This window comes from Macaca fascicularis, chromosome 12 (assembly GCF_037993035.2).
Source record: "Macaca fascicularis isolate 582-1 chromosome 12, T2T-MFA8v1.1".
Taxonomy (NCBI): Eukaryota; Metazoa; Chordata; class Mammalia; order Primates; family Cercopithecidae; genus Macaca; species Macaca fascicularis.
In genome coordinates this window covers 132501727-132526022 of record NC_088386.1, presented here as the reverse complement: position 1 = coordinate 132526022, position 24296 = coordinate 132501727, and positions in this window count along the sequence as shown.

Below are 24296 nucleotides of genomic sequence, written 5' to 3'. Positions count from 1 at the left end.
GGCTCCCTGAGGGCTCTGAGGTGGAGGGTCTGAGCCCGTGGGCCCTAAATAATGAGAAGGGAGCAGACAATGGGCGCCGATGGGGTGTCCAACACGCACTGTTCCCTGCACTGCACCAAAGGCCTTGCGTGCTGTGACTCGGTTACCCCTCGTCCATCCCCTGTGATGTGGGTATCGTGATTTTATTTTACGGATGTGGAAACTGAGGCCCAGAGAGGTGACTCTCCCATAACCACAAGGCCAAGAGGTGATGAAGACCCTGGAATCCAGGTCATGGGGTCCCTACATCAGCAGGGACCCAAAGACTGTGTCAGGGAGCCCGAGCATTGTGGGCCACCCTGAGTGAAGGGCCCTGCGTGGACGGCACCAAGAATGCTGCCCGCCATGTGGGGAAAGCTGCCCCAGTGTAGGTTTTTGTGGATGACCCGTGGGGCCTCCCTCTCCCGGCCAACCTCACCTCCACCCTGGGCTGCTGAGGAGGAACCAACCTCGGATGTTCCCTTAGGAGACAGGAGAACCATCCTCAGCCTGTGCAGACGGAATCTGGCATCCAGGACTCACCCGCTGTGGGACAGTAGCGGCCGGGATGGTCTCAGCTTCAGGAATAGAGATGTTGAATCCTTTCATCAAAGTCAGGCGGTAGGGCTGGGTTTACACCTGGGTCTCCTGAATCCCACCCCTGCACTTCACTTGCTCAGTTAACAAATATTTCTTAAGGGTTGACATGCACCAGGCAGTTATAGGTGTGGCGAACCCAACAAGAAATAAAATGCACAGAACTTGAGCCCGTGGCAGCTTCTATGGCAGCTTCTGTGCCAGTGGGAGGGAGGCAACAAAGAAACAAGTGAGGTGCTTATGTGGCAGCAGCGGGCGGGGCTGAGACGGAGAAGCCACCACATGGGAGGGCGCCTCGCATGCCTCGTCTACTGCGCGAATGGTCTTGAACATCTCTTCAGCAAGAGCAGACCTCTCCCTGCACCCCCCAAAACCTCGCATGGGATTGCAACGTGTCAGACTGATCCAGGGGCATCTCTCTGGTTGAGATGGGAATGGGGGGGTCTTGCCAGGGCTCACTGTACCCCAGCACCCTCTCACCCTGAGACTCATGGGCAGAACTTCAGGTCCGTGGGTCCCACAGGGAAATTTGGCTGCCAGCTGGAACTCTTGCCTCGGATCGGCTGTTTTGTTCTGCCCAGTCTGTCCGGCCCAGACATCAGCTCTGCTTGTCAGAGTTGCAAACGCTGCCTCTGCTGAGAGCCTGGCCAGGTGGATCCCTGAGGCTGGTAGTGTGCAGGTCCTTCCGCTGTGTGGCCCCCACCTATAGGATCACCAGATTCCCCAAGTGACACCGTGGGGACTGGCCAGCCAGAGGATGCTTCCACACTGAGAGGGAGACCCTGAGAACCCGGACCCACGGGCAAGGAGGGAGCTGATTCGAGGGCGCTGCTTCGAGGACGCTTTCCAGAGAACCGTTGATGGTAACGAATGGCCCTTTGTCTAAAAGGCCCCGACGTCCGTAATGGTGAGCAAGCAGGCTACACTGCAGTCCTGGTTCCTGAGACAAAGGAGCCACCTGGGCCACCTCTCTGGGCCTTTCTCACGCCTCCACACTCCTTCGGCAGTGGACACGGATCCAGCCACAGGGGCAACAAGGTGGGTGAGATGGGATTCGGAACTGTGGAGAGTTGGTGCCCTTGGGACTTGAGAGGAGTCTTTTGACTGTGGAAAGGTTTCCAGACAGAAAGTGAGCCGTGGGGTGGAGTACTGAGCTGGGGGTGGAGTACTGAGACAAGGGGTGGAGTACTGAGACAAGGGGTGGAGTACTGAGACAAGGGGTGGAGTACTGAGATGAGGGGTGGAGTACTGAGATGAGGGGTGGAGTACTGAGACAAGGGGTGGAGTACTGAGACAAGGGGTGGAATACTGAGACAAGGGGTGGAGTACTGAGACAAGGGGTGGAGTACTGAGATGAGGGGTGGAGTACTGAGATGAGGGGTGGAGTACTGAGACCAGAGGTGGAGTACTGAGACCAGGGGTGGAGTACTGAGATGGGGGTGGAGTACTGAGATGGGGGTGGAGTACTGAGACGGGGGGTGGAGTGTACTGAGATGGGGGGTGGAGTACTGAGACGAGGGGTGGAGTATTGAGATGGGGGTAGAGTACTGAGACGAGGGGTGGAGTACTGAGACGGGGGGTGGAGTACTGAGACGGGGGGTGGAGTGTACTGAGATGGGGGGTGGAGTACTGAGACGAGGGGATGGAGTACTGAGACGGGGGGGTGGAGTACTGAGACAGGGGGGTAGAGTACTGAGACGGGGGGTGGAGTACTGAGATGAGGGGTGGAGTACTGAGATGAGAGGTGGAGTGCTGAGACGAGGGTGGAGTACTGAGACAAGGGTGGAGTACTGAGATGAGAGGTGGAGTACTGAGATGAGAGGTGGAGTGCTGAGACGAGGGTGGAGTACTGAGACAAGGGTGGAGTACTGAGATGAGAGGTGGAGTACTGAGATGAGGGGTGGAGTACTGAGATGAGAGGTGGAGTACTGAGACCAGGGGTGGAGTACTGAGACGAGGGGTGGAATATTGAGATGGGGGTGGAGTACTGAGATGGGGGTGGAGTACTGAGATGAGGGGTGGAGTACTGAGACCAGGGGTGGAGTACTGAGATGAGGGGTGGAGTACTGAGATGAGAGGTGGAGTACTGAGACCAGGGGTGGAGTACTGAGATGAGGGGTGGAGTACTGAGACCAGGGGTGGAGTACTGAGATGAGGGGTGGAGTACTGAGATGAGGGGTGGAGTACTGAGATGAGAGGTGGAGTACTGAGACCAGGGGTGGAGTACTGAGATGAGAGGTGGAGTACTGAGACCAGGGGTGGAGTACTGAGACGAGGGGTGGAGTATTGAGATGGGGGTGGAGTACTGAGATGGGGGTGGAGTACTGAGATGGGGGGTGGAGTACTGAGACGGGGGGTGGAGTACTGAGACGGGGGGTGGAGTGTACTGAGATGGGGGGTGGAGTACTGAGACGAGGGGATGGAGTACTGAGACGGGGGGGTGGAGTACTGAGACAGGGGGGTAGAGTACTGAGATGGGGTGGAGTGCTGAGACGAGGGTGGAGTACTGAGACGAGGGTGGAGTACTGAGATGAGGGGTGGAGTACTGAGATGAGAGGTGGAGTACTGAGACCAGGGGTGGAGTACTGAGACCAGGGGTGGAGTACTGAGACGAGGGGTGGAGTATTGAGATGGGGGTGGAGTACTGAGATGGGGGTGGAGTACTGAGATGGGGGGTGGAGTACTGAGACGGGGGGTGGAGTACTGAGACGGGGGGTGGAGTGTACTGAGATGGGGGGTGGAGTACTGAGACGAGGGGATGGAGTACTGAGACGGGGGGGTGGAGTACTGAGACAGGGGGGTAGAGTACTGAGATGGGGTGGAGTGCTGAGACGAGGGTGGAGTACTGAGACGAGGGTGGAGTACTGAGATGAGGGGTGGAGTACTGAGATGAGAGGTGGAGTACTGAGACCAGGGGTGGAGTACTGAGACCAGGGGTGGAGTACTGAGACCAGGGGTGGAGTAATGAGATGAGGGGTGGAGTACTGAGATGAGAGGTGGAGTACTGAGATGAGAGGTGGAGTACTGAGACCAGGGGTGGAGTAGTGAGACCAGAGGTGGAGTACTGAGATGAGAGGTGGAGTACTGAGATGAGGGGTGGAGTACTGAGATGAGAGGTGGAGTACTGAGACCAGGGGTGGAGTACTGAGACGAGGGGTGGAGTATTGAGATGGGGGTGGAGTACTGAGATGGGGGTGGAGTACCGAGATGGGGGTGGAGTACTGAGACGGGGATGGAATACTGAGACCAGGGGTGCTGCTTCGGAAGCGAGGCTGAGCCAGGAGCTCCAAGAGCTCACCCTTTCCTCCCCACACTGGCCTGTGGCCAGCATAAGGCAGCCGCCGCCCCATCCTGAGCAGCTCCGCCTCACCGATGGCCTCTCCAGCCCTGCTCTTCATTCCTGGGCTTGTTTAAACTTCTCTTAATCTTTGGGATGGCCTCTGTTTCCTTCCCCTCTCTCCTTTCTTCAGTTTTTATTATTCTTGCCAGCTCCTTTCTTGGACTTCATGAAGCACTTACTCTAGAATGGCTGATGAATTGGATTAAAAAGCTGGAAATTGTTAGAGGGAAATCATCGTGTGAGAGCCTGGTCGCATGTGTAATTGGTCTCTCTATTATTAACAAATGGCTGGGAAGCCCTCAACAAGGCCCCGTTTGTGGGCTACAAAACAGGGGAGTGATGCCTGGTCTTGCTGCCCTCAGAGTGGATACCTGTGCCAGCTGCAAGGATGCCCTTACTTCCTGCCTGACGGACGAGGGTGTCGCCTCTTCGCTGTGACCAGGTCCCCTGCCACACACACACACACACACAAAGTCACTGCCCCTTGCTGTGCCCCTCTAGCTCTTGTGCCAAAATCCCCAGTTCACTGACCCCACTGAACTTCTGCATAGCCCAACTCCGGGGCACCCTCCACATCATGGGTAAATGGGCCTTGTGGGGTATCTGTCTGCCGGCCACACTGTGCATTACGGTTCCTAGGCGTGCGGTGGCCTCCCCCAATGTCCCAAGCCCTCCACACTCAGCTCCTCACAGAAATCGAGCCTTGGCCACTTTTGCAACCCTGTGCCCACTACACTTGGCACAGGGTGGGAGCTCAGCAGGGCTTGTTCTTGACCTCCCATCCTGCACCCTATGCTTACCTCCTGGAGCTCCTGGCCCCATTCCATGAGGATCCACTGCTCCTGTCGCTGCCTCTGGGCACTCAGGAGCTCCCTGTGGCTTCCCTGGCTTTGCTCCTGGGAGCTCAGTCCGTGTGTGTGGAGCAGAGTTGTTGAATGTCACAGTGACATTCTGGGATGCGCCTCACCTTTGTGTCCCTGGCCCTGAGGTCTGCATCCACAGACCCATCACACCCCTCCTCACTGCCTAAACACAGCAGCCAACGAGGCAAAGTCACCCAAAGGGCCCAGAACCTTATGTCAATAGGAACTTTTCTGAGACCAGAACGCCCAGAAGAACTTTAGGATAGAAAAAGGAGGGGAAGCTGGAGACAGGCCTGGGATGGTGTTTCCCACAGACCTGACTGCTCCAGCCTGAAAGCCTCAGCTTCAGAAACAAGGAAACAACAGGCCCCTCCTCCTCTCCACACCTCAGCCCCCAACCAGGGACATCCCACAGGAAGGTTTCCCAGTCCTCAGCCCCCCATTCTTCTCCCAGAACCTGCTACCCAACCTACACCAAGCAGATAAGCAGCAGGCTGAGGGGCACAGTATCAGGTCCTGAACAAGTGGTGAGAAGGAGGCCAGCTCGGATGCAGGGACCCTCCTCATGGCCCCTGGTGGAATCTGTGTGTGTGCATGGATCTGCTGAGACCTCCCATGTCAGCCTGTCAATAGGAGGTGGATAATTGACTCTCAGGCTCAGAAGCTCAACCCTACCTCATGCACAAAACCCCTCTACTCCATCGTAGGAAAATGGTCAAATGCCTCCTCCTGAATGCCTTCCTTGACGGGGACCTCATCACCATTACTTCCCACTAGGCGCAGAAGGCCTGGGGAGGCTTTACACTGTGCCAGCTTCTCCTCACTGAACCAGAAGCAGACAGAATTAGTCTAATCCACAGCCACATCCTCCAAACATTACCACCGCGGGTCAGTCCCTCTCATTCTCTGACCAACACGGCCCATCAGCTTGAACACTGAACACACAGAGGCTGCCCCCACCCCTCTTGAAGCCCAGCCTAGGTCTCAAGGCCATGCTATAGATGGGATGTGACCAGAGCATCTTCCACAGCCTTGACATGGTTGGTTATTTCCATCTCAGGTCCCCGGACAGCCACGCCCTTGTCCAGTCTCACTCTATTTACAGCTGCCTGACTCCTCCAGGGCATTTTCAGCTGACCCGTTGCTAAAGCAACTCTTTGCTGCCTGACCATTCTTTACCAGTGGGCTTTTCTGTACCTAAGAGTCAGACTTTAAAATAACCCCTACTGGCCAGGTGTGGTGGCTCACACTTGTAATCCCAGCACTTTGGGAGGCCAAGGTGGGCAGATCGCTCGAGCCTTGGAGTTTGAGACCGGACTGGGCAACATTGCAAGACCTTCATCTCTACAAAAAATACTAAAATTACCTGGGTATGGTGGTGCACATCTGTAGTCCTAGCTACTCAGGAGGCTGAGGTGGGAGGATCCCCTAAGCACAGGAGGTCAAGGCTGCAGTGAGCCAAGATCATGCCACTACACAGGCATTTGTATATCTTATAAGAAACATGCATGTAAACAGCACACAATAAGACAAAATGGAAAAGCCGCAAGTATATGAAAGAACAGACCTGGCAGAGTGAGGTCCTCCAGTTTCTTGAAATAAGCTGGTTATTGCATCCAAGCAAGCTTTAGCGCAGGCTTCCTGGAAAATAGCGCAAGGAGGGAAGCATGACAGGTTTCCCCTGGCAGGTAAAAGGATGCCTACTGGGCAGGCAGTCAAGATCAACTTTTCCTGGCAGAAATTCATAAAGGAATATGTATCATGTATTTTTCCATGTTCCATGAAACTTGGAACTTTCTGTAAGTTCCATGAGGTAGCACCATAGAAAAATGACCCCCAGTGGGGCTGGCGTTCCTCACGCAGCGGGACAGGAGAGGTCTCTGGGGCTCACACTTGCGTGCAGAAGCAGCTCCGTCACAGCCACATTTCAGCACGTGGGATTTACAGCAGGATCCAGCCCAGGGAGGTCTCTGCCTCTGGAATTGTTTCCAGCAAATTCAATGTCTTGACAGACTTCTGTCATTTGCAAATTTCACCCACGGATCATCCACATTGGCATCCAGTGACCCTGATCAGAGGACTGAGCAGGCAGGTCCAAGGGCACTGACTCTGTGTTCCTCCCAGGAGCTTCGACCCAAAGACGCCGGCATGGCATCCCATCTGGGGCAGTCTCGGACCAGCCAGCTTCACTGTGGTCAGGAATAGTGCCGCCCAGGTGTGGGGTGGGCCCTCGGGGAGAGAGGCGCCATAAGGAGCTGAGGCCAAGGGCTGAACACACAGCTCCAAGGGTGGCTGTGCCCTCTAGCAGCCTGGAGGACCCATGGGAAGCCCAGGAAGCTTCTGGGCCCCAACAGCCCAGCGTTGCTTTTAGATCATCTTTACGTTATTGAAAACTTCATTGTTTTAAATTACTTTTTCCTAGGGTTCACTCTGCCTCACAGTTTTCCTTTCATTGTTCGAAGTATTGTCTGCTTGTTTTTATTGTTTCTGTTCTTAGTTTATAAAGTAAGATAAGCAGGAAGCAGCGTTCACGGGGTGGGTGGGGGAGACTTCACCTCATCCAGGCAGGCAGGCCCCTTCTTCCTTCCAGGAGGCCCCAGGATGCCTTTCCATCCCCCACACCTCCACCACCTCCCAGGCCTCCCACCCGCAGCACCCCAGCACCTTCCGTGAGGAGTCCCGACAAGACATGTGCCCTTCTAGACCAACCGTGAGTCACCCGACTGGAAGCCCGTCCGTGCTGTCGGGTAGGTCTCAGAAAGTACCAGGCTAAAACCCAGTCTCTGCCTCTGAACCCACCGGGCACCACGCACACCTTACTAACCCATCAGTCCTCCTCAAAGCCTCTCACCAGAGTGCTGCTGGCAGCTCATCCAACCGGGACTGTTCTGCCACCCAACTGTGTAGCTTAATGCCTTCCAGGTGCCTTCCGCACCTACGAAGTACCACGTATGGCGATCTCATGAGGCTGCACGACACGGTGGGAAAAGCACGTGTCTTCGGTTTGGGTTCCCAGCCAGCTCTTCTGTTTCTGTACCTTGTGCTCCTGCACAATGCCACTAGCCCACTCCGAGCACCACTTGGACATCTGTGGAGGGAGCAGTGGAGCCAGCCGCCCACAGTCGCGTGGGGAGTGCGACCTCACTTGTGAACATCCTGCCACAAGTCCTGTGGTATGTTAGTATCTGTCACTGTGATTATGGAGATAAAAATAGTAACCTCCCCATCGCTGGAGCACATGACCCACACCAGGGGACTGCCAATGCCATGGGGGGCAGGGCACAGGCATCGGCCAAATCCTGGGGGATGTGTGACCCCTGTGGACTCCTCCCACCTGGAGAGGCAAGTCCCTTCTCTTTGTGCCTCTCCTGTGTCCAGGCCTCGGTGGGACGGTGACAAGAAGACAAGGGACGCAGCAGCCCTCCTCCCTAAGAAACAAGATGGTCACACAATCAAAAACTGCAGTGGGAAGGCAGATAGGGCTACACAAAACCAACAGAATTGGGTGAGAGCAGAAGAGAGAGGGTCGAAGACGGACACCCACTTCAACTGGCCCCACAGGCTGGATGGAAGGAAGGTGGGAGGAAGGGAAGAAGTGAGGGTGAGGGAAGAAGGAGCTCTAGGGGTGAAGGCAGAGGTAAGACAGGGCTGTGCAGCTGTAGCTCCCTGCAGAACAGGCAGAGGCACCATTTTCCAAACAGGCCAAGTTGCACGTCTCAGAGCAACTCTGCCCTCAACTGTACCCTTCATAGCTCTGGTCACCCTCTCTCTTCTTTTGAAAGAGGCACATGCTCCCCGTGTCCCCACTTGGTCATCTCCCATTTGCTCCTGGCCACCACCCAGTCCTCGGTGTCCCCCACTCCCTGATCCGGCTCATGGCTGTGCTGGGCACTGGAGCGCTGGATGCACCCGTAGCCCTAGGCTGCTCTCACGGCTCCCTAGGCTCCATGAATTTCTCTTCCTCTCGACAGATCCCCTGTCTCTGGTTCTCTCCTACCCTCTTGGATTTTCCCTGCTTGGCCCGTTTCTTGGATCCTACATCAACTCCCTGATTCTTCCCCTAAACTCTGCTCCTCTCCCAGTGTCCCTGAGACCATGACAGACCTGTCACCTGTCTGAATGAAATCGCAGTGGTAGCCTGTAGCCTCTAGAAAGCCACCTCTTTCTACCCTTCCCACCTCCCAAATAAGCACCTGACAAGGCTACCCCTCTGCTGAGCTATGATGTGGCTGTGACCCCGTTACTCTCCGGGACATGCTCCCCCTGCCCCCAGCCTCCAGGTTCCCATCCCCCTGCTTCACCTCCACTGTCCACCATCAGCCGTGCTGCTCTTTTATTTCCATTTCTTTGCTGTCAGCCTGTTGCTGGCCCTTCACCCTCCGCCCCGGCTGTCTCCCACCATGCCTCTCTGCCCCCACACTGTGTTCCCTGCATTGACACAGGAACAGATTTTTCAGGTGGGATTGGGTGCAGCTCTCTCTCACCCACAGGGCCCAACACTCAAACTGTCCCTTATTTTTTTACCCAGAAAACTGTTTTTCCTCCTTCAAGATCCCACCAAATGCCCCTCTTCTGGGAGGCTTTTCTGCACTGTCCCAAGTCATGGGCCACCCCACCCTCTGTGCAGTGGGCATGTCTCATGCAGACCTCATCTCCCGTGCAAAGCCTCAGACGCTGTTTGCACACTTGTCACTCCACCAACTCACCAGCCTGAACTTCCTGAGAAGCCAACAGTGGCTGAGCCCTTTTCATCTTTGCATTCATAGTGCCTGGCACACGCTAGGCCCTCCTTGGTGTTGGATAAATGAATGACTGCTTGATTGAGCCAACCTACAACCTGGGGTCTCCTCTACTAAGAGTAAACATAGAGCCTTACAGAGAATTCATTTTGCGCTAACTTACAAACTCTGCAAAACATATTTCTCTGAATTCTAACAAATCCAGTATCAAAGCCCTTGACAGGAGGTTGACATGTACACGGGACCCATCAGGAAGAGGGATTCAAGAAGCTCTGGGTTAAGCAGCATCCACTGGTCTGTGCAAGGCTTAAGCCTTGGAGGCTTCTGCAGGGAGGCAGTGTCGCCATTCATCCCTGTCTATGGCAGTAACAGCTTCAGGGAATCCTGTAAATTTCATTCCACGTTTATTCTGCAAACAAACATAATAAAATGTGAAGGGCTCCAGCACCTCTGGTGAACGAATAGCAAGGGAAAGCCATCCCTACCTGCTGGATGCAGCAAGCAAGGGAGACAGTTAAGAACAGAGCTCATCATGTCAGTTTCCACATCTGCCCTTTAATCAGTTGCAGTGATTGGGTTACAGCTGAAGGCAGAAATGTGGAGGTGGTCCCCAAAGAAGGAGAGATTGGAAGAGGGGAAAAGATTTCTGAATAATAAAGAGTTATCTTGTTAGAGTTGAATCTATTTCTGGCTTATAGAAATCAATGCTCAGTGCTTTCTGAGTCTCAACATCATCTTCTTCGGAAAGTGGGACCAAACCCACAGGCGTGAAACCTCACAGTGTTCTCAATTCTTCTGCATGGCAAATCCACCTCAGAATTCCAGTTGGCGCTCCTTCGCCTTCTCTGTGGGTCCAGCGCAACTTCCCACAAGCTCATACTCTAAGGGCAGCCCCCAAGCCTCTGAAACAGAGCAGCTGGAGGAGCCAGCCTTGTTCAGGTCCAGTTCTCCTCTGTCTCACAGTCACACACTCCCCATATGTCAGCTTCCCACTGGGATTTAGAAAGCCCAGCATTGGGAAGCTGCTGATCGAGCACTACCAACATAGACTCTCTACAGCAGGTGGCAACATCCTCATTACTGTTCATTCATTCATTCGTTCACTCAACGACACTTATTGAGCACCCACTGTATGCCAGGCACCATCTTCAGCACCGAGGATACCGCACTGGAAGAGGCAGCCACGCCCTGATCTGTCTCCATGCTGGCCACCCCCTCTCCTTCCAGCTCTCCTCCCTGGATGGCTGGTCCACATGTGGTCACAGCAGCCTCTCGATGCTGTGACTTCTTCCTTTTCTAGCTCCACCTTTTTCCGTAGACATGGAGGTGCCTTCAATAACCCATTTCCAATCTTATTCTCTTCTGCCTAGGGTTAAGGTAAATAATGTCCCATCCGCTCCTCAAGAAAAAGATGCTCACGTCCTCATCCCCAGAATGGGAATGTTTCTTTGTAAAGGGGGACTTTGTGGATGTGGTTAAGGAGGTTAAAATGAAGAGATTATCCTAGATTATTTACATAGGCACTAAATGTAATCACCAGTGTCCTTCTAAGAATGAGGAGTGGCAGCTACGGCACAGAAAAAGAGAAAGCAATGTGTTGGAGAGTGCAGAGATTGCGGCAGTGTCCTGTGGAGACGGAGGAAGGGGCAGAAGCTGACGAATGCGGTGGCCTCTTGAAGCCAAAAGAGGCAAGAAAGCGGATTCTCCGCTAGAAGCCTCCAGAGGGAACCAGCCCTGCCAGCACCTTAACTTCAGGCCAGTGAAACTGATTTCAGACTTGCGGCCTCCAGCACTGTGAGAGAACACGCGTGTGCCTTTAACCCATGGAGTGTGCAGTAAGGTGTTGGAGCAGGCTCAGAAAACTCACTCAGGCCTCTTCCCTCAAGTGGGATTTTCATGGTGCTGCAGACACCAGGCCTGGAAGGAACATTCCAGGGTGTCTAATACTTCTCCAGATTAGTAACATTCATTGAGTCATTGATTGGGCAACCATTACGGAGCACCTGTCAGAGTCCTGCCTCGTGCCACTGCTGGGACTGGAGGTGAGAACAACACACAGCCCCTGCCCCGTGGGGCTCACCTCCCTATTTTGAGATTTGCTTGCACACATCCAGCAACAGGGAGCTCACTGTGCTCCAAGGAAGCCCGTTTTATCCCTAGACAGCTCTGGTTGTCTAGTCTTTGAATAGGACTCCTTGGAAGTTTCTCCTTCCAACCACTTCTGAGAAAGTGATCTGCCCCTTGAGGACTGCAGGAGTCCAGGGGCCTCCTCTGCAGCTCATCCCACATCCTTTGCCTTTGTGAGCACCGCCTGCAGCTGAGTCCCTCGCCCCACAGATGAACCTACCTCATCGTCTTCCGGAATCCCCAGCCTCCTCCACACCTGCCACTCGCAAACACACCTTCCTTGTGCCCGTGCAATTGGTTTTTGGAGGGCAAGTACATTTTGCTTACAAAACTCCATCCTTTAGATAGGATCTAGTACTACCCACCAATAATGTCGTGCAACCTGTTCACAGATCTCTCAGCTTTATGTCATCAGGAAAGTATTTCTTGTCTTTCTTAGTTGAAGTGAAAACCTCATCAGTGATCTCTACGCAGATCACTTCTAGCCCACGTCTCCTGATTCCAGGTCTGCTCTTCTAGGGGCCACTAGACACACATTCTGAGCTCCTGCAGTCTGGAGCCTGCCACCACCCTCATCGCCTTTCTATTCAAGACAGTGCCGGCTTCTTCCTAAGAAAGCAGCGGTTAAGGCATTCCTCCCCCTCACCTATCTAGAGGCCCAGACCCCGGCCCTTGATGTGAAATTCCACTAGCATTAGGGTACCAGGCAAAACCCTCCCAGAGGGATCCCACGAAGAGGCACGGAGGCAAAGGGCATGGTCATCAGGATGCTGGCCTCCGGCAAAGATTGGTGAAGGCTTCCTTATTGGTTCCAGGAACTGCAGCCGGATTCCCAAAGCACATGCGAATCCTCCCCACAGAAAACATATATCAGTAATTAGGAACATGCCATTTATTGGAGACAAAAGACAGTATAACTAGAAAGATAAGTTTGGGAGGACTGGAAGCAAACAACCGCTATATAATTAGGGGGTGTTGATCTGGAAGAGGGCCTGGTATTCACAAGCCCCCTGTGCAACCTCCCAGCCTCCACCTCCATCCTCAGCAGCACACTCTCCCTCTTTTTGGCTGGTGTCATAGTTTGCTCACACTTTGGTTACAGCTTAAGGAATAGAGATGACTACAGTCTTTATGTGAAACATAAGTACATTTCCCACATTTATCTCTGTCATCATCCTCCTACTACCCAGAAATAACCGCAAATAACAATTTGTGGTCTATCTTCCTGGGTCTCTTCTTAAGCGTGTACACACATGAAGCTATTATGGAAAATATCTGCATGGAAATACCTTCAAAATACATGTTTGGTTGGGTCTTTTTCCATACACATGTTCACGTGCTGCATATTGATTTGCAATTTGGTCATTCCAGTCAACAGATGGTGTGGGCTTTCCTTCCTTTCTTATCCATGTACATCAACTTACTGAGCTCATTTTCCTGGCGGCAGAGCATTTTGTTGTGTGGATGCTCTTCTGTTTGTCTAGTTTTTCTCTTCGTGATGAACATCGTGGTTGTTTCTGAACATCTTCCATAACTAATGGTGCTTCCCTGAAGTCTCTATAATCATTTGCTGAAATCGGTCTCCTCAGTTCCTTTCTGGGATGTGTCTGCCACTGCTCATCCACATGCAGACCCATGTGCCACACCCTGAGGTACACGAGGTTCTGCTGCCTTGGCGTGAACCACACGGTGGCCTCTTTGGAATGCTCTGCACAGCCCCTTGCCTGTCCACCAGATGTGGCTCCTCCTCCCACGCTCAGCTCCAAGGACACTGCTCCTGAGGCCTTCACGGGTCTTCCTGTCTGCAGAACACTCCTCCCTGTGTCACACTCATCTCACATTCCAGTACCTAGCACAGTGCCTGGAACACCGTAGGCATCCAATGCATATGTGTTGAATGGAAACAAGAATGAATGAAACCCATGCAAAATTTCGCACACGTGGGTGCCTTCTGCAGTCGTGGGTGCCTGCAGGCCGTGTCCAGCTCACTGCTCTAGGCCTCTTTGGAGCTACTCATTTGCATTTCCTGAGTTACTGTCAGCCACCATTCGGTGTCACGGTCCTTTAACCAACATGTGCTTTCTAAATTCCATCCCGGGGAAGTGGTTGGTGGAGGTCACTGAGCACGGCCTGTCCGAGACACTGAAGCGGAGTCCCTCCAACAGTGTCTTGTTGGGTCTTCCTCGGGAACCGTGCAGGGTAATTCCTGCCAAGACGATCTGTACTGGATTGAACAGTGTTCCCCAAAGTTCTGCGTGCACCCGGAACCTACAAATGTGACCTTTTTTGGAAACAGGGTCTCGACAGATGTAATCAAGTTAATTTGAGATCCTATAGGATCAGGGTAGGCCCTGAATCCAATATGATCAATGGTCTTCAAAGGAGAAGAGAAGAAAGAGAGACAAGCAAGCGGAGGACGTCAGGTGACAACGGAGACAGAGACCGACCTCGGCAGCCCAAGTCCTTCAGTCCGAGGGACCTGAAGGATTCCTGGCAACCACCAGAAGCCAGAAAGAGTCAAGGAGAGTCTCTCTTCCACACGTCCAGTGGGGGGCAGGGTCTTGACTTTGAACTTCTAGTCTCTCTAGAGTGGTGACAGGACACATTTTGTCATTTTAAGCCATCCGGATTGTAACACTAGGTTATAGCAGCCGTCACAAATGAGCCCTGTACACCACCGTTCCTTTCCTCCCTCATCAGAGAATGAAGTCAGGGACCCTGGCTACACGAAACCTTCCCAAGACTGATCCACACACAGGCTCTGCTACCCTCAGAGAGACCAGCAGACCCAAAGTGGGCTGCTTAATTTGCAGAAGCCAGTGCAAAATGGAGATGTGAGCTGTCTTGTTGAAAATGCTTCCTCCTCTCTTCTGCAACCTTTCTCCCAACCTGCCATGGCAGTGATTTGCTATTGAAGTCACTCTCCCTTGGGCACAGGATACAAGGCAACTACAGACCTCCAAAGGCACCTGTGCCTATCTTGGCCCTCCTAGAGTCAGAGGTGGCCTGCAGTGGGTGTTGGGCACGGGTGGGGCATAGGCAGCTGCAGGGAAGCAGCAGGGACCTCAGTTCCCAGCACATGCTTGACTGGCCCATCGACTTCCCTTACTAAACACAAACGCAAAGATAAAACCATGAAGAACTTCCAGACAGTGACTGCAAAGCACTGAACCCCAAGTGCGGGCCCTTCTGAGTGGAAGCCCATGACTGGGCTGCTCAGCCACCCAGGAGGGCAACCCTGAGTGTACCACCCCCAAGGCCGCACAGAAGAAGGACACAAACATTATTGAAGTCTATCGCGTGCCAGGGCTTGGCAATTTAAAGCCTTGTCTCCCATTTCCACCAGGCCCTGGTGTGGTTATTCCTTTTTCTCAGATGAGAAAACTGAGGCTCACAGAGGTGAAGTCAGGTAAGCCCAGGTCTGCTCTTCCAGGCCCGGCCTGTCTCTCCTCACACACTCCATGCCCCCACGGCAGGTCAGCCTCAGCCATCCGCCAGCCTGCACAGCAGATGCGGAAGAAAGTGGCCTATTTCCAGAGAAAGTTTGGGGCAATTTACACTAAGAAAGTTGCAATAAATCTGAAAACCACGGAAGCAGGAATACAAAGACAAGACTCAAAGAATAAGGTGGGGGTGGCAAATATTTTTACCAGAAAACCTAAGGCGAGATAAACAACCTGGATCAAAGCACAGAACTTAGCTCCAAGCTCTCTGGCAGCTGTGGTGCAGTGAGGACTTCATGACTCCACAGTTCCTGTCCTCCAGTGAAGGGAAGCAGCTGCCAGAGGGATCCTTCTCATAAGGCTGCGCTGCAGAAAGCCTGCATCGCCCGTGACTTGGATGATGCAGACAGCAATGACAGACTCCGAGAGTTTTGGGTTGCAGTTTTACAAAAACAGGCAGATGCTCCAAACCCGGTCATTCCATATAATGGTGCTTTGGATAAACCCCGAGGTGTGTAGGTGACTGTGGAGCCAAGGAAGAGTGGCTAAGTACAATACACGATCAGTTTCACCCAGGCCTGGTGCTCACATCTTGAGCCCTGTGGACTGAGCGGACTTTCGGAAGGACTTGGGCAGGAGTCAGCAGCAGTCCCCGCCAGCCCCGACAGGCTTCCATACACTAACACTCTGTTTTGAGTAAAACAAAAGGTTAAAGTAGCCAACATAATATGCTCTTTTTTAAAAGGTGGTGATTTTTGTTTTCATTTAAAAAAGAAGCATGTGTTTCCAACAGCCTGACTTTGGCTGCCATGTAAAATGTGCCTCTGGCAGGGAGATGTTCATTTGGTGGCCTCAGCAAACGCCAACCTTGGAAGGACTTCAAGAGAAATCACAACCCAGCAGATGGAATGACAGAATCAGAGAGCTTGCAGTCAGCGTGGAGAAGGGGCAAGGCGGCCACAGCCAGATGGGAGACTCCCAGGGCTTGGGGTCAGCCGAGGAGAGCCTCCAAGGTGGGAGGGGAGGGGCCGCCTCCCAGCCTAGCCCACCATGGATTGGCCATGCTCAGACCAGCTCAGCCTCCTCATCCATACACGGGCGATCATGGGAAGAAAGGCTAAATAAGCAAACATCAAGTACTGGACACAGAGCTGGAGACAGGCTCTCCCAGGCGTCGAGTCCCTCCTCCATCCAGCTCAGCTTGCTCACCACCCCTGCATGCTCCCATGCACACCCTACAATAAGGGCGGTGTTCTGGGTCCTGTGGGGGAAGATAACCTGTAATGGAGAGCTCTTCTGGCCAGGGAGGGCCTGGCAGCCCGGAGTTGCCTGACTCCTGGGTAATCTCTTCCATGCCTGGGAAGGGGTGGCTGCTGTCCCGTGGGTCTTGGTAATCTTAGCTCAAAGGAGGACTTAGTACGAGCGGGGACCTTGACCAATTGGTAAACGTCACCACCAGCCTCCCTGCTTTTCCTTAACTCCCACTCCTCCGTAGCTGCACACAAAGGCGGCAGGGAGGAAGCCGACACACACTGGAGCTGCAAAGGGGCCCCAAGACACAGCAGCTGACAGGTTCTGCTTCAAGCCAGGTGAGGCTGCACGGGACCGGCCCAGGGTTCAATAACCCATGAGGCCTGCAACCTCCACCAAAAAGCCTCTAGGGACAGCTGCCCCTTCAGAGAGCAGAACAGACTCTTGCCAGGCAGACGCTCAGCTTTCTGCCGTGCACATATAGAGGGGAGGGAGGAGGGCGGGAGAGTCCAGAGGGCTGGGGCAGGATTCTGAAAAGCTTTAAAGTCAGAACAGTTGTTTTGGAGACTGTGAGGTAGGTAGCAGCCACGAGCCCTTTGTCTTCTGAGCCAGGTGCTGGACGAACAAAGCGGAAAATGGGCAGGAGGGCAAGCCCAAGCCAGCTGGCCTTGCCAGGCAGGCTGAATAAGCCCTGCCTGAAGGTCAGGTAGGAAATCCCGGGCGAGTAACCCCCAAGGTTTCACGGGACTCCCTGTGTAAGTCAGGGTGGTTTCGGTACTAACCTCCACTTAACCTCGGGGAATAAAGACTCAAATAGGTAGTAGTTAGAGGGTTTTTCTCCAATGTGTGTAATTGATCCACAAGACGGAAGCCCTCTGGGGGTGCTTTCAGGGGCCTGGGTGTTTCCAGGATTTTCACGAAAAACTGAGCAGCGGACTTTCCCCTGGGGCTGGCCAGGCCCTCTGTAGGGAGGGCACTTTGAAAGACGGTGGGTGAGTAGTTCCTTAGCTTCTGTGCACAGGGCTGTTCATAGCAGAAACAAATTGTTTTTCCCAAATTAACCTTCTCATGAAAGAGAACCTAAACATTAGCAGCTTAAGATCAATCATTCGTTGCTTTCCAAGGAGTAAGCTGTTCACCCATCCTCTTCGGAGCATCCTGTTCTGGTGCATTCAGACAAAAGCATTTCTGAGACTCCTTCACCATGTGGAAGGCACTGCAGCTGAGTGTGGGTGAAACACGTACAATCCTGGCCCTTGGGGAATTTGCAGGCTAACAACAAGGGAACTTCGGCCCGTGGCCTTTATGGTCAGACACACAGTTAAATAGCAACGTGCTTCAACCTCACATTCTCCCAAGCCCAGGCTCTGACCCTCTCAGCAGGCAATGACCACGTTGTCTGACCCCACGCCACCCTCACATCTGACCCAGTGTGAGACCTCACAGCTTCAGGCTTCCTAAGCGCTGGTCCCTGAGAGCTAAGATGGCCAATGAGCTTCCCCTTCTGGGCCAACTCCAGCTATTTGGCAGTAGCTTCTGTGAGCACTGTGTTAAAAGGATTTTGAGCTGAACCTACTGGACTAAATGGCAAAGTGAACAATGACAGATAAACTACACCTGCTGTGCACATCAAAGATGTTAATGATGATTTTTTCATTCCTGACCTGTAAATATTACTGCTCAGCTGGCTTCATTCCAACAGATTGACCCAAGTGAATGACCCAACTTCTTAAGAGCTCCTCTAACTCAATATCACATTGACCTCCATAACCACACAGTACAGCCTCCACCCCTCATGACTTGCCCTGGGTCTGAGAGTGCAACACAAAGCCTGCCTGGCCCCAGGGCATAGCTTATCTGAGATTGTTAGCAAAATAAATTTGGGTCTGATTAGTTCACTTGAACCCTCCACCAGCAAGAAACGAGCTAGAAGGTTTGGGCTGATTAATAATTGTTACTGAAGCTGAATGCAATTAGTTATATAATTTTGAACAGTTGAACTGTAATTCCACTGAGCTTACATCACGAGACTGAAGCATTAGCAAGGATTACTTTCAAAGGGCTAATAGGTATGACTAAACTTCCATGCACACTCCACTGTCTTTGAACCAAGTCCAGCATCAGAGGCTCACTATTAACGTGACATTGGTTTAATGAAATATTTATGGAACCAATACACATGAGGATTTCTTTCTTGAAGAACCCCAATGCCCACTCCAGGTCCTAAGAGAAAGCATATGCTCCTGGGTGGTGCATTCTTCACGGGCTGCTTTTCCCTACCCCATCCCCCCATGAGGCATTCTGGTTGCAGCTGTCCCTGCCACTCTCTGTCCAAAGCATGGCTTTCCCCCTCGCTTCTGTATTGTGGCGACCAACACTTGTGGAGCTTCACTTTCCAAGGGCTCCTGCAGCTGCTGGTGACCTGAAGAAAGCCCTTTGGCCTCACCATCCTAAATTGCCCCCTCTGAAGATCGTGGTGGCCAATGGATTCCACTTGTGCAACCTTTGGGTGTGTTCCGTTTACAGAACATGAATCTGGACCTGGAAACTATTTTCTTTTTTAAAAAGTATATATGGTTTGCTTGATGACTTGTGTTTTTTTAAAAGTATATATGGTATACAGCTAACCCCTAAATTTCTGAAAAGCCACTTTGCTCTCCACTTTTCTACATGAAGCCACATGGGTGCTTGGGTGCCATCATGGCGTAGGAATTGCTTTCCTGCTCTTTTATGATTTGCATGCATTAATATAAAAGGCACTTAGAAGAGTGCCAGCTATGAATAAGGACTCTGTATTTCTTTATCTTCATCAGCCAGTCACAAACTATCTCTTTCTAGTTCTTATCATGTGACATCAAAAAGAAAATCCATCCTACTCTATCATGAAGAAAACAAGTCCTAGGGATGGGAGGAGACCCGTGCTGTGAGGTCGCAGCATCACCCACCTGCCTCATTGTATAAGAGATCACAGGGGCCCTGTCTCACAAGGTGGCCGTGACCATGAGAGATGACTGACGAAAGCCCTCCCCACAGGGGAAGAACCCAATGAATTGAGGGTGTCTCCATCGAGGCCACTGTTCTGTAGGGTCTATTGGCGATCAAAACAGCACAACTCAATATCCAAGTCTCTTCAACATCAGCATCTCCACATCGCCTGCCATATCACAGGCCTTTCCCACCTGCTTCCAAGGCCCCTCTCTTGTTTAGTGATATTTCACCAAGGAGCTGTTATTTAAAAACCTTGTTTTATGTTGAAAATTGAGTCCTACGAAAATGGGGGGGCAATTTTGATTTTGTCATTCATTATTTGTTTAATTCCCCATCTCTGTGGCAATATATCCAATGTGGTTTAAAAATACACACAATAACGTGATTTAAAAACAAAAACAAAAGGACCAAGCAAAAGTGAGAAAGTAAATAGGTGATTTGAGTGGTGGGGATCAGCTGTAACTCAGCTGAGTGTTGCATTTAAAGGAGACAGTTTGGGCCTATGGACTCCATCCCCCTTCCATCCTTACGACTTCTTGTTGAATTATCTTACAAAAGGAGAAGGGAAATTCTGTAGCTGGGTTGGAACATATTGTTGGTGTCACCATGGGTACATGCTGCAGCACCTACAAAGACATGAAAAACAACTGACAAGGACTCCCACTGACGGTAGCTGAAGGGACAAGGACTCTACTTATTAGAGGGGTGGCAAGCCATGTTGAGGAAGAGCATGGGGAGCAGAAGGCGGATTGCCAATGTCCTTGAAGATGCCACCTGTCACAGCGTTATTGACTCATTAACCATTGCCTATATTATTATTTCAGTGAATCAATGAATTCAACTAAATGACATGGAGATATAATCTTTTATTATTCATCCATATATCAAAATAAAATTAATAGGGAGTGTTTGGGTGATTTTACATGGGAACACTTAATCAGAAGGTAGGCCTCCTGAGCCACGAAAGTTAACACACACAAATGCAGATCCTGGTGACTTGACTGGGTCTTCCAGAAGAGCTGGTTCCATGCTTTTACACCATGGCTAGAGCAGTGCCTCAGTGTTCTTCAACTTTTGTCTGTGTCTAATTGCACCCAAAGAAAAGATTATGTATCTCAACAATGTTGTAGTTCCATTGAGCTGATACAATCTACCCTATTGACGGACGAAGAAACTGAGGCTCCCCACCATGGGATGTGCTCCCTTAAAATTGAGCCCAGCCCAGGATCCAGCCTGGAATCCTCTAAAATTTCAGGCAGCCACCACAGTTTTGAAATTCCCTTCATTCCTGTAATTTCTATTAGCCAGATCATTTTATACTTGACCTTAGCCATACTTTGCAATCTTTTGACTGGGTCTTCCAGATGAGCTGGTTCAATGGTCTCCCACCATTCTGGATGGTTGGATGCTGTATCATACACTATACATAAAACTATTACAACCTGACAGAACCACACATTGCAGACCTGACATTCTTCTAACAGGACTTGATGACAAAGGGAGGTTTTTGCATCTTTTGAGATTATTCTCGAAAGGAAAATGTAAAACAAATCAGCCTACAGATATGGTGTAGCCCCTCAATGTGGGTTAGCTTCTTGGAGGCCTATCGTTTCTGCTAGAAGACTTGGTAAATGATGGTAAGGACTAACAGCAGTGACACTTATTCAGGAAGCCTATGAGCTTTTAAAGAAATGGTTAAAGCTAGAAATACCATTTGACCCAGCCATCCTACTACTGGATATATACCCAAAGAATTATAAATCATTCTACTATAAAGACACATGCACACGTATGTTTATTGCAGCACTATTCACAATAGCAAAGACTTGGAACCAACCCAAATGTCTATCAGTGACAGACTGAATTAAGAAAATGTGACATATATACACCATGGAATACTATGCAACCATAAAAAGGATAAGTTCATGTCCTTTGTAGGGACATGGATGAAGCTGGAAACCATCATTCTCAGCAAACTATCACAAGGACAAAAAACCAAACACCGCATGTTCTCACTCATAGGTGGGAATTGAACAATGAGAACACTTGGACACCTTGGACACAGGAAGGGGAACATCACACACCAGGGCCTGTCATGGGGTGGGGAGAACGGGGAGGGATAGCATTAGGAGATATACCTAATGTAAATGGCGAGTTAATGGGTGCAGCACACCAATATGGCACATGTATATGCATGTAACAAACCTGCACGTTGTGCACATGTACCCTAGAACTTAAAGTATAACAATAATAATAATTATTATTATTATAATTATAATAAAGAAATGGTTAAAGCCTGGGGTTTTTATCTCCTGTTTAAGCTTGCAGAAATGTCAGGTCAGGTACCATGTGAGACAAACACAGCAAGGAGGGTCTAGGACCGTCCTGCAGCCCTGGCATTCCAGGTCTCTCATCTGGTATTCATTAGACAGTAATGTTATTAAGCTTCTAGTCACATAGGAGAAAAAGAACCACGTTCAGAAATGTGAAGGTATTTGAATGTCAACAACCAGGCTCTACCTCTAGGGACAAAGTTTTCTTGAAAGAAATGTTATTGCAGCAACAAATCTGTTTTTCTGGTGATTTCACCCTGTTTCCACCATGTTGTCATCAAAGTTCACTTTCACAAATGAAGTGGCCTGTGCTCCCATTCTTCACGTGGGAAAGGCGCTTTGCTGCTCACTGTAAAGCCTGTCTGTATCCCTCACTACCCCAGCCCCAGGAGGCTGGAGCACGCTGTTCAGCAGGTCAGGTAGGTCCACCGGCTTGGCTGAGATCACACAGCTGAGAAGTGGCAGAGCTGAGTCCCCACCCAGTGCACCCCCTGAGAGCTCCCCTCTACAATCCCTGAGCACCCCATCCCTGCTGTGGACTGAACTGTGTCCTCCCAAGTTTCACGTGTTAAAACCCTAAACCCCAGTGTGAAGGTGTCTTAGAGATGAAGTCATTAGGGAAGTAATTAAGGTCAGCTGAGGTCCTAAAGGTGGAGTCCTTGGAACTGGTGTCCCTAGAGGAAGAGGAAGGAACCACAAATCCACCCCGCTGCACACACACACACACACACGCACGCACGCACGCACGCCCACACAGCAGAAAGGCCATGTGAGGACACAGAGAGAAGGCAGCTGTCTGCACACCCAGAAGAGAACACTTACCAGAAATCACATTTGCTATCACCTTGGTCATGCACTTCCAGCCTCCAGAACCGTGAGAAAATGAACGCCTGTTGCTTAACCCTTGGTCTGTAGTTCTTTGTTATGGCGGCCCCAGCTGATAAGACAGCCCAAAGCCATGGAGTGTGAGAGGAGGATCTAAGAGGGGTAAAGGAAGGGTCCTCTTTAGAAAAGAACCCAGGAAGCCAGGGCTTGAGGCCACATGCCAAGAAAGTGAGCAGACAACGGGTCCAGGGCATGAGTCCCACAGGGCCAGGAGACGGGGTTGTGCTGACCATGTTGTGGGGTACGTGCTGCAGCACCTAATAAGACATGAATAAGTGAAGACGGAGCCCCAGGTGCTCCCTGAGAGGGACTCTGGGATATGCTTAAGGAGGTGCAGTCAAGGTCAAACGAGCAGACCCCATTCTTACCCCAGGAAGGGGAGTGCTGCGGGTCTGGGCTTTACATGGGACACTGTGCTAAGCCTGGTCAGGCACCACCCCAGAAGCCCAAGGATGGTCAGAGGCCATCTCCGAAGGGTGCAGAGCTGTGCCCCTTGTGTCAGGAAAGCCAGTCTCAGAAAAGGTGCCCTTGGTGCCAGGGCTATGGGTCCTCCTTTTCCAGCCATCGCAGGAAGCGGGGTCCAAGAAGAGTGTCTCCGCTCCATTGGCAGAAGGCAGATGTCCATGATCAGGCTGAGGACCAGTGGATCTGGGGTGAGGCTGGAAGGTCCCATCTATCAGGGCAAAGCACGTTCATGCATTTATCAAACTTCTGCTGAGAACCGACTATGTCAGAGACTGGTTAAACCTGTTGGAGATCCCAGAGAGCACAGGTTCCAGAGCACAGTGGAAGCCCTTAGGGGGAACGGGGTCTCACTGGAGAGGAGCATGCCAACAGTAGCTGTATTGTGAGCACGTGGCAGAGAGAGAGGAGAGCACGTCTTCTCAGCAAACACCGAGCACGTCTTCTCAGCAAACACCGAGCACGTCTTCTCAGCAAAGGTGGTTGCAGAAAAGACTACAACGAAGTTTGAACTTGTTCCTGGAAGTGAAGAGACATCCTCGAGGAATTGAAATCTAGATGTGAGATGTTCAAATCTGCCCTTTGGAAAGGCCACTCTGGTGGCATTGTGGAGAAGGGTGAAACGGGAGGGCACGGGGCCAGCAGGAAGGTGAACACAGTAGTCCACACAGTGAGCCCTAAGCCAAGGTAGGGGTGACACATGGACAAAAACCATCTGTGAACCCCTGGGGCTGGGCTGGACTAACAGGACAGAGAGGGAGGAGGACCCCCAGACCCCTAGGTTTCTGGCTTGGGTAACAGAGAATGATGGAGCCCGTTCATATGGTGGGAAGACAGGAAGACGCATGGGGGCAGCTGGAGAAAAGGTGGTGGGTGTGAGCAGGCCAGTTTGCCTGAGCTCCTGAGATGTTGCCATGAAGCCGTCCAGAGAGCAGATGGGAACAGGGATCAGGTCTTAGACAAGAGATCTGGACTGGACGCGGCAAGCAGGGAGCCGCCCGGCCCATGGAGGCCCACACATGTTAAGGGCACGTTATGGGCAGAATTGTGCCCCCATCCCCAAAATTCATATGTTGAAGCCTCAACCCCCCTGTATCTCAGAATGTCGCTGAGTTTGGAGCTAGGACCTTTGAAAAGATAATAAGGATAAATGAAGAAACAAGGGTGGGGCCCCCAACTACAAGACAAGGAGCAAGGCCTCAGGAGGAACCCAACCTCGAGCTGGGCCTCCCCGCCTCCAGAACTGGGAG